Source organism: Salvia miltiorrhiza, chromosome 6, assembly GCF_028751815.1.
Source record: "Salvia miltiorrhiza cultivar Shanhuang (shh) chromosome 6, IMPLAD_Smil_shh, whole genome shotgun sequence".
Classification (NCBI taxonomy): domain Eukaryota; kingdom Viridiplantae; phylum Streptophyta; class Magnoliopsida; order Lamiales; family Lamiaceae; genus Salvia; species Salvia miltiorrhiza.
In genome coordinates, this window is record NC_080392.1 from 33,392,550 (window position 1) to 33,403,461 (window position 10,912).

The following is a 10,912-nucleotide window of genomic DNA, read 5'->3' on the forward strand; positions in this document are numbered from 1 at the left end:
CCTATATATTTTAAACCTTCATCTGAAAAGCCAAACGGGTTCAGACTATTAGGTCATTTCGTTTCGACCTTTCAGTCAATTCATTTCTACCCTATGGTTATTCATTTCAATTGTTTGGCAAATTATTGAAACACTTTGCCTAATGGCCATTTGTGATATGAATCATTGCGATCTACTAGCTGTTGGTAGATTTTCTGTGACCCAAAGATAAACAGATACTCATTAGATTAAATCAGTCAAACACGTATGCTTTAACCCAAGGGTCAAGCACGTAATGCATACAGACAATCTCTTGTGCATTTAGTAGGACGTTATTTGTGTATTTCGAAAACGATGATCATTTCGATACTTTTGTATGCCCCTATGTTGGCTTAGTTATTTTGACTAGTATTAGTACAGAGACGCGAAACCTTGGGGCGTTCCCTGACTGAGTACTTTTGTGATGGCTTCGCTAGGTAGCCAGTTCATCATGTGTGGTACTTAGATAGGTCTTTGAATCTAGACATTTATGATGATGTAAAGTCCTCATTGAGGCAATTTTCCCTATGTTATATATGGTGACCTTATTGGTTTTTCGCGGCAAGTCGTTCCGCTATGTTTTATTTATATGTTCGCTCAAGTTTTAGTAGGAGCAGAACTCGATGAGTTAAGGAGTAACTATAGAAATGATAGTATGTCCTTATTGTGTTTTAATACGATGACAAACTTGTGTTTTGACCTAATAGAATGCCGCCAAAACGAGGACGACCAAGAGGCGGGGGCAGGATTCCCCGAAATGAAGGAAGAGGCCCAGAAACAGGGCCAGAACCAGAAATAGTTCAATCACCTGTTCAGCCCAGAACGGCGGATTGAGGAGTTATTCTTGCGACAGAACCCACCTACCTTCAACGGGACAGGAGACCCGGCAGAAGCTGAAACTTGGGGTTCGCGCTATTGAGCGCATTTTCAACTTCCTGCGTTGCACCCGACCAAGAGCGCCTGACTTGTATGTCCTTTCAGTTGACTGGGTCAGCTGATTTCTGGTGGGAAGCAAGGATGAAAACGATGACAGCAGAGCAGTTAGAAAACCTGACTTGGGAACAATTCAAAGCCGGTATATATGACAAGTATATACCCAAAAGCTACTGCAAGAAAAAAGGAGACTGAATTTTACAATCTGAAACAAGGAAAGATGTCGGTAACTCAATACGACAGGATATTCTGCGATATGTCTAGATATGCGCCGGAACAAGTTGACACAGATGAGAAGATGGCTGAAAAGTTTTGTGCCGGACTGAGGCACGAGATTAGGATGGCTTTGGCAAGCCACGGAGGATTGTCTTACACTGAGTCGCTCAGCCGAGCGTTAGACATTGAGGCAGCCATGCCAGGAGAAAGATCTGCAATTGTACTTACTCCAGCACCTTCACATGATCAAAATCATAATCAGAATTTTAGAGGAAAGAGGAGATGGGACAACAGTAACCCGAACCAAGGCGAGAAGAGGCCATGGCAGGGACGGGTCTTCCAGTCACAGGGCTATGGAAGCCAGAGCGCACGAAACAGATGGGAAATAACCAACAGAGGGCCCCACATTGCCCCAAATGTAACAAAAATCATGTGGGAATCTGTAAGGCCGGCAGTGATAGTTGCTATATCTGTAACCAGAAGGGGCACTATGCAAATCGGTGTCCGAATAAGCAACATGGAACGAGTTCAAGGCCGAACCCACCTATCCAGGCTCCACATCTGCGAGCAATCCAAGCTTTGCCCCAACCATACCCAAGGCAGCAACCACAGTATCAGCAGCCACAGCAGCAACCAACAGCTACAGTACCAACCACAACCTCAACAACCGTATCAGCAACAGGCCCGCCAACAACAGCAGCGACAACAGAAACAACATGAAAAACCTCGTCATGCTAGAGCCTATGCTATGAGGCAGAAGCAGCCCGAGAACAACCAGGGAAACCTGGCAGGTATGGGCATGCTACTCAATACTCCTGTTATACTTCTATTTGATACGGGCGCATCGCATACTTTCATTTCAAGTACATGTGTTGATACATTAAAACTTAAAATGGAAAAGCTGACCAGGAGTTGAGTATATCATCACCTATAGGAGGGATGACGACAGTAGATCAGGTGTGCTTGAACCTAGAACTGAACATAGGGTCACACAAGATTGTAGTGAACAACTCCTATGTTATACCGATGGGAGATGTGGACATAATCCTAGGAATGGACTGGCTAGCCGAGAACTATGCCACCATCCTTTGTAACGAAAGACGGATATTGTTTCGACCCCCAGGAAGGGAGCCGTCACATTTCCACGGAATTAGTATGGGAAGAAGAAAGATGATCATCTCCGCCCTACAAGCAACGAAAATGATGAAGAAGGGATACCCAGCTTACCTCGTATACTTGCACGGAGAACTGGGTACTGAGAAGAGTATAGAAGATGTAGCAATTGTACGGGACTTTTCAGATGTATTTCCAAAGATTCTGCCAGGGCCACCACCGGACAGACCAATTGAGTTTACCATTGATTTGGAGCCCGGGGCAGCTCCCATTTCGAAGGCACCATACCGGATGGCTCCTAAAGAGTTGGAAGAACTCAAGATACAACTGCAAGAACTTTTGGAACTTGGATTCATTAGGCCAAGTGTATCACCTTGGGGTGCACCCGTACTTTTTGTGAAGAAAAAGGATGGCACATTGAGAATGTGCATAGACTATAGGGAACTGAACAAAGTGACACTGAAGAACAAATATCCTTTACCAAGGATAGATGACCTCTTCGACCAGCTCAAGGGAGCAAGCGTGTTCTCGAAGATTGATTTGCGGTCTGGTTATCACCAGCTGAAGATTCGACCAGAAGATGTACCTAAGACAGCATTTCGAACTAGGTATGGCCACTACGAATTTGTAGTTGTGCCATTCGGGCTAACCAATGCGCCAGCTGTATTCATGGACCTCATGAATCGAGTATTCCATCCGTACTTAGACAAATTTGTCTTGGTATTCATAGATGACATCCTGATCTACTCGAAGAACGATAAAGACCATGAGGAACATCTGAGAATTGTTCTAGAAACGTTGAGGACAGAGCGCCTTTATGCCAAATTCAGCAAGTGTGAGTTTTGGCTCAGCGAAGTCACGTTTTTAGGACATATTGTATCATCAGAAGGAATTAAAGTGGACCCTGAAAAAGTGCAAGCAGTGCGCGAATGGAAATCGCCTACTAACCCTAATGAGATAAGAAGTTTCTTAGGATTGGCAGGTTACTATAGGAGGTTTATGGAAGGATTTTCCAAAATTGCAAGGCCAATGACGCAACTACTCAGGAAGGGAATAAAATTTTCTTGGACAGAGGAGTGCGAGAAGAGCTTCCAAGAACTCAAGGAAAAGTTGACTATGGCACCAGTGTTAGCCGTCCCAACAGCTGATAAGGAATACGTGATCTACACGGACGCGTCCAAAAATGGACTCGGTTGTGTACTAATGCAAGAAGGAAAAGTGATAGCATACGCGTCACGACAGCTTAGGCCACATGAACTAAATTACCCGACTCATGATCTGGAATTAGCTGCAGTGGTGCACGCACTAAAGATTTGGAGACACCACCTATATGGAGTTAGGTGCGAGATATTCACAGACCACAAAAGCTTGAAATACTTTTTCGAGCAAAAGGACCTCAACATGAGACAGAGGAGATGGCTCGAACTAGTGAAAGACTATGACTGCGGTATTAACTACCACCCAGGCAAGGCCAACGTAGTGGCTGATGCATTGAGTCGTAAGACCCAATCTAAATTGGGAGCTCTCATCACTCGAGAGACGGTGCTCATAAGGGAATTTAGCAAAATGAGCATAGAAGTGGTTAAACCACCAGGGACGATAGCAAGCGTTGTGGCAACAGTACCTAACTTGAGGAAGATGATCGTAGAAGCACAAAGAAAAGACGGGAAGATGGAAAAACTACGGGAAGCAGTAAGAAAAGGAGGCGTCAAGAATTATCAAGAAGCATCAGATAATGTTATCCTCTTTGAAGGAAGAATATGCATCCCCCACGATGATGAGCTTAAGGATAAAATCATGAGTGAGGCTCACGATACCCCTTATACTGCCCACCCAGGCAGTACTAAGATGTATCAAGATCTAAAGAAGCATTTTTGGTGGGAAGGCATGAAAAGAGACATAGCATCTTTTGTAGAGAGATGCCTAGCTTGCCAACAAGTGAAGGCCCTACACCAAAGGCCATATGGAAAGCTACAACCATTGGAAATCCCAGAATGGAAGTGGGAGCACATAGCAATGGATTTTGTGACCAGTTTGCCCAAAACAAAGAGAGGAAACACTGCCATCTGGGTAATAGTGGATCGACTCACAAAATGTGCTCATTTTATACCAATACCGATCACACACGGGTCGGACAAGCTAGCTCAGTTGTATGTTCGAGAGATTGTACGCTTACACGGTGTACCCATGTCAATCACATCAGATCGAGACTCGAAGTTCACATCTAGATTTTGGACGAGCTTACAGAAAGAGTTAGGCACGAGACTAAATTTTAGCACCGCCTTTCACCCGCAGACAGATGGGCAGTCTGAAAGGACAATTCAGACCCTCGAAGATATGTTGAGAACAGTGGTCTTAGACAGGGGTGGAAGTTGGGAAGCAGTGCTGCCGTTGATTGAATTTGCCTATAATAATAGTTATCAGGCTACTATTGATATGGCACCATATGAGGCATTATATGGAAGAAAATGTAGATCACCGCTTTATTGGGATGAAGTGGGTGATAGAAAAGTTTTAGGACCAGACATGGTCAATCAGATGGTTGAGACAGTCCGCCAGATCAGAGGGCGAATAAAAGAGGCACAAGATAGACAGAAATCTTACGCTGATGCACGTCGAACTGAGTTATGTTTTGAAATAGGAGACAGGGTCTTCCTAAAGGTATCTCCTACCAAGGGGATAACTAGGTTTGGTGTCAAGGGAAAACTTAGGCCCCGATTCGTAGGACCTTATGAGATTTTGGATAGAATAGGCCCAGTAGCCTATAGGTTGGCGTTACCGCCAAGTTTTGAAAACGTTCACAATGTTTTCCACGTATCACAACTCAGAAAATACATTTTCGATCCAAAGCACATAATCCACCAAGAAGAGATGATCCTTTGCCCAGACTTGAGCTATGAAGAGAGACCAGAGGCCATTCTAGATCGAAAAGTACAACAACTCAGGAATAAGGCAATCACATCAGTGAAAGTCTTATGGAGACACCACGGACAAGAGGAAGCCACGTGGGAGCTTGAAGACAAAATGAAGGAGAAATACCCCGAATTGTTTTAGAAGAAATATGCAAATTTCGGGACGAAATTTTTGTTAAGAGGGGTAGTATGTAGTGACCCGCTCTTTTATATATTTTAAATCTAGTAATGAGTGTTTATTTTTGTTCATCAGTGAATGAAAACGGTTTTTATCCTAATATGAATTCAGCTTATGATCCTGAATTTATATTGTTAAAGTAGTCAATGATATTATTTCAGAGTTATAACTGACTTAGCAAAGTCACGTTATTTATTTAAGCAAGATGAAATTAGATTTTATCTTTATTCAAGTCGTGATTTATTTCTGACTCGTGAGTTAATTAAATCTGCGGATTTAATTTAAATATTAGAACAACAAATGAATTAAATCTACGGATTTAATTTAGATTCATTTTATAATTTATCGATTTAAGCGAGAAATCACATGTCGAAATACGAGAATTATTTAAATAAACAGTATCAAGCAGATACGAGCACGCGATCCATCTTACAGTTACAGAATCACCGAGACAGAGAAAATACATCAATAATTCTCCTCTACATTTTTTTTTCTTTCTTTTTCTTCTCTTTTTCTTTCCATTAATTTTGTTCCCCACTTCATTTTACCACTAAATCTACTTTTTGACTTTCACCACCATTTTCCCCACCACTTTCACCACCATTTTCTCCACTACTCAATTATGCAACAACACATATTGTTCCAGCCATCAAGTCTTTTCTTCCCTCACCAAAACGTGTAGAAGAAGTTGAGAAAGGGAGAGAGAGTTTACTCCAACTCCAAATTGTAACTTGAAGAGGTATATACTAAGCTTCTTTATTTTTAATTCGGTTGCATATCATCCAAACGGTTCCCAAAAATTCTCAAATTAATTATGTATCATCTTTCATACGTTTTCTATATTTTGGTAAAATTTCAGAATATTTAGAGCTCGCATGATTTATTTATGAATTTGTAAACATCACTGCCCATCTGGAATACATTTTTGGTAAACAATCTTTGGGAGATCATAAGTAAAGTTTCAATCGGTGAAAACCTTTGAAACTTGAATATGTCACTCTAGACTCCCGTATCTTTCTTTTGACATCGGCCTCACCATTTTTGAGTAAGGGAAACAACCGGTATAAATTCTTGAAATCTAGTTCTTATTCCATGTACCATCCAGTAGATTTTACAAACCTACGACTTTGAGGTGGAAAAGGTCGACTTAAATATTTGATTCTCAAGCCTATCTTTCTACTGAATATTCACTGACATGTTGGGAACTTACTTGTTCAGTTTTAGAATTTTTGGTGAAGCCTAAAGTGGTTTTTCCGATTTATGTTCTGAATCTGCCAAATTTGAACTCTTTTTGTGCACTGAACTTTAGATAGTCATATCTTCCAAACCATGAAGGTTCTTAGAGTAAATCCAACTGGAGAGTGTTATGATCTCTCCCTAGTTTCCAGATTGACCTTTGGGGTTCCCAGTGGAGTTTTGTAAAGGGAGATATGAATTTTTAAAGAAAGCCCACTGACTTGGTTGTAATCTGGAAATATGAAATTTTCAGATTTTTGCTTGTTAAATACCCATCTTTGAGAGGGCATATCTTGCTCGTTTGAATTGTTTTTCATTCGATTCAAATTGGAGAATTATCCTTGAAATGTCTAGTTTCCAGAATGTCTTTTTGAGCCTCATTTGGAGATCCGAGGTAGATTTGGTGTCTGTTGTAAAACAAACCCTTAAGAGCTCAAGTTGTTGAATTATTTTCTATGTATCAAAGTTTATTTTAAAGGATGTTTCGTGAAAGATTTAGTATATGTGCGTAACAAGTTTGGGACTATTTATTTTAAATGAGGTCCGTTATTTATTTAAATTATGATGGACTTTTAATGAATATTTTTGGGATTAAACTCTTATTTCTTGATTTATATAAATTATTTTAAGGACTTATAAATATGAATTTCGTAGGCCTACTGACTTACTGTGATCGACGGTTTGTTGATGTCTAACAGCTTTGAAAATTTTATAGCAAGTCCCTACATGAGTCTTGAGTACCCTGGTAAAATTTCAAGCCATTCCAACTTCGTTTGATACTTCTTTAAAATGCGAAACCTAAACTGCACATTACTACCGAGAATTTCAGAGAACAGATGAAAGAGTCATTTATTTCAGTAGCTTCCTGTGTGATCTAGCTTTCCAAATTTTTATGGTATTAACCTTATTGTGTTATCTAGATATCCACCAAAGTTGAGCCCAGTTTGACAACGTTTACTATTTTTCAAAAATCCAAGTTTTCGATTGTTCAAAACTACCGAACATGGTAGATCGTGGTAAAAACGTCATATCTCTCAAACCACTTGGAGTTTTCGACTCTACTTTTTTTTATATGAAACTAGACTCGAAGATCTTTCTTTCGGTATGAGTCTCGAGTCCAGGCGATGTCGGAGTCAGAACAAATTAAATTTTGAAGTTGAGTCAGTGTAAAAACAGAGCATGTTTTGATGATGTTTGATTGTGATTCTTATGTGTCTTATGTTGAGCCTTTTTATTTTATTTTATTTTTTTTAAATTTTATAACATTACTTGTTCTTATTTATTAAGCCCGATTAATTATGAGATTATAAAGCGAATAAGTTGAAGTATTTATTTTCTATTGACTACGAGGAGCAAGGTTTATTTAATTGGCGGATTAGAACACCCTAAGAGAACGGATTAATTTTTATTAATTATCCGGCTTCATGAGACGAAACTTAGTTTTTATTTAAATCCGATAGCTTGGATTAACAATAGAAATTCCCTGATTATTATTTCAGAATAATAATTCATGCATAAGGATCATGCATAGTTAAATACACATTCTCATTTGAGGATTTTTTTTTTTTTATTCGAGCAAATATCTTATATATGTACATATATTCTCGTAATAAAGGTCAAGGGCGAGATTGATAATCTGTTGAGGAGCTTTTGTATCACAGAAAATTACTATCAGGTGGGCATTACTTTCATATATATCAAATGAGTTTAAATGTTACGTTCAAGCAAGTTATTTCATGACTAAATTAATTGAAGTTATTTCAAATATTGTCTTGCCATAAAATATTTAAATTTCAGTATGATATCTATCTGATGTGACTTTTATTATGCAATCGAATTCGGGTCCTGAGCAGTTGATAGCTATCCTGCCAGGGCTAGTGTACACCAGTGACCGTGAGTCATCTAGCGGGTTGGCCGGTCAAGTGACCGTGAGAGGTGGCCACCTCTCCGGCACACAGTTCCAGATATGATAGATTACAAGAGAACTTAGACTGCAGTCGAACTTTAAGAATCACAAATGAATTTAGTAAGCTTGGGCCTTTTAGCGAAAAACTCCCTTGCTGTACTGTTTATGATGGCATGACAATTTACAGTTTTGAAGCATGTGTTTTTATACTTAGGCATACGTGCCCACTGAGTACTTTTGTACTCAAGCCCTGCATATATTTCTAAATGTGCAGGTTGAGCAGCTGCCGATGGTGATGAAGTGACGAGCGGGACTCTTTTGTTTTATTATGTATTAATGAACTCTAGGGTTACATGTCTTCATACATGTAATCAGAACCTTATTCCGCTGCGTACTCAGAAGTTTTATGTTATTTTGGATAAGTCGGAGTTATCCGAATTTACTAGTTATTTGAGTCTATACGACTAAAACTCCGTTATATTATAAATATCCATGGTGTTAACATTGATGAAATACGATCCTTTCTTGTTTGATTATTCCCCTTTCTACCCCGCTTCTAATCTCCCTCCATTAGTCACGGTTTCCCCGGCTTAATTATCCTTAATTAGGACCGGTCGTGACATAAACCCACAAAAATCGACACTTTCTTTAAAATAAAGCACTACTCATCATTTTCACTCCTATAATAAAACACCTCACATTCCCTTTTTATATATATATATATATATATATATATTAATCGCCTCCCCCCCCCATCAACTTTTTATTTTCTTTCTCAATTAACATAAAGGTGGCAGACCCACATTTTCCCCAATTCTCGGTTCTCTCTCAATACTAGTCAAAAGTGGAAGTAAAGCATTTCTCTATCTCAAACTTTATTAAAGTAAAATTTCTCCTTTTTCTCACATTAATATCGGTTCTCTCTCACTCTCCTCACACTACCGATTTTCTTTCACTCTCCTCACACTACCATCGGCTCTCTCCCTCAAAAATCAAGAAGGAATCGCTGCTCACATCTCTCTCTCTTTCGCTCGATTCCGGCGTCGCGCCGCCGCGCCGCTCCGCCTGCAATCGCCCGCGGAAGTCGCCGCCGTCTGGAGTTGCTGCCACCGTCGCCAGCTGGAGCGTCGCCAGCGGCTGCTGCCGCTCCTGGTTCGCCGCCGCCTCTGGCGGACGCCACCGCCCCTGAGCTTTTGACGAGGCTATAGACGTCATTCCCTCCTTAGTTCTTTCCGCTTTCGAACTCAAGGGATGGGTCTTCTTTCGCTGTCTTCTGGGTTCCGGCTGAGAAGGGTAGGCCGTCGCTGCTGTCCTCCTCGGAGTCGACGGGCCTGATTCTTCACCTCGCCGTTGCTGCTTTACTCATATTCCGGCGAGGCAGCAAGGACTCGTCGTCGTTCCCTTGGTTCGACTGAACAGGTACATCAATCTAGTCCCCTTCCATTTTTCTTATGTTCTAAGTTAACATCTTATATTTGCGTGAAGTCTTGGTTCTACATACTATATGTGCAAGGGATTAATGGCGTCGTGGTGTTGCTACTGTGTTAGCATCTAATTTTTAGAGTCCAGTAGGAATCATAAACGCATAGGACATTCTACATAACATGGGTAAATCTGTATTACTGAAACGTGACTTTGCTAAGTCCATTATGCATATATATCTCAATTCTTTATTCTTACTTTCTAACACATAAGCATACTTGTTGGTGTAAATCATGTAGCATGAACTAGAGTAAAATGAGATTAGCAATCACCTTGTGTGTTTTGTGCTTGGTTGGCTGCTGTGCTAATGAATTCAGGAGTGAATAAACTGAAACATAATTGTGGATTTTTGCTTAACCATTGCAGGCTGAACTCAAGAAAAAAAAATGGAGAAGTTTAAGTTGAGCTTACCTCTTGGGGTCCAGATTGCAGCTGAAATAAACTCTCTATGATTTTTGGTGCATAAAGGAAGGAGTAGATTTGCTGCTGTGATGAAGAAGGTGAATGAGGATGGTTTTATACTGAACTTATGGAGAGCTGATTAGTGTGAAAAGATGATGAATAGTACGGCTAAATTGTAGAGCGTGGTTGAAGAATTTAAAGATGAGATTTGCTGTTGACATTCTTGAGATTTGTTTGCTGAATTCTTTTTGATTATGTAGGAGTAGAAAAAGAAAAGCTAAGCACGGGTGAGCATATATAAATAGAGTGACTGAGGGAGCATGGCGTGCTAGATTTAATACACGGAATAATATCTAAATTAATAACGTAGATTTAATTCTTCACAAGCCGGAATAAATTCACGACTCGAGAAATAAAAATAGAAAAATAATTCTATTGTGATTAATAAATAACATGACTTAACTAAGTCAGTTATGAATTTGAACTGAATCATTATTGGCTTACTCAATAATTCTC

The 10,912-nt window shown here is 40.0% G+C and overlaps 2 long non-coding RNA genes across 2 annotated transcripts; both read left to right on the forward strand.

Annotated features, from left to right (window-relative positions):
* The first annotated feature begins 5,693 nt into the window (after positions 1-5,693).
* On the forward strand, positions 5,694-8,961 carry LOC130989145 (uncharacterized). The gene is made up of 3 exons (XR_009090503.1): positions 5,694-6,109; positions 8,222-8,281; positions 8,787-8,961. It is a non-coding gene; the product is annotated as an uncharacterized LOC130989145 (long non-coding RNA).
* Positions 8,962-9,308: 347 nt separating this feature from the next.
* On the forward strand, positions 9,309-10,616 carry LOC130989146 (uncharacterized). Its single transcript, XR_009090504.1, has 2 exons — positions 9,309-9,931; positions 10,361-10,616. It is a non-coding gene; the product is annotated as an uncharacterized LOC130989146 (long non-coding RNA).
* The last annotated feature ends 296 nt before the right edge of the window (positions 10,617-10,912 follow it).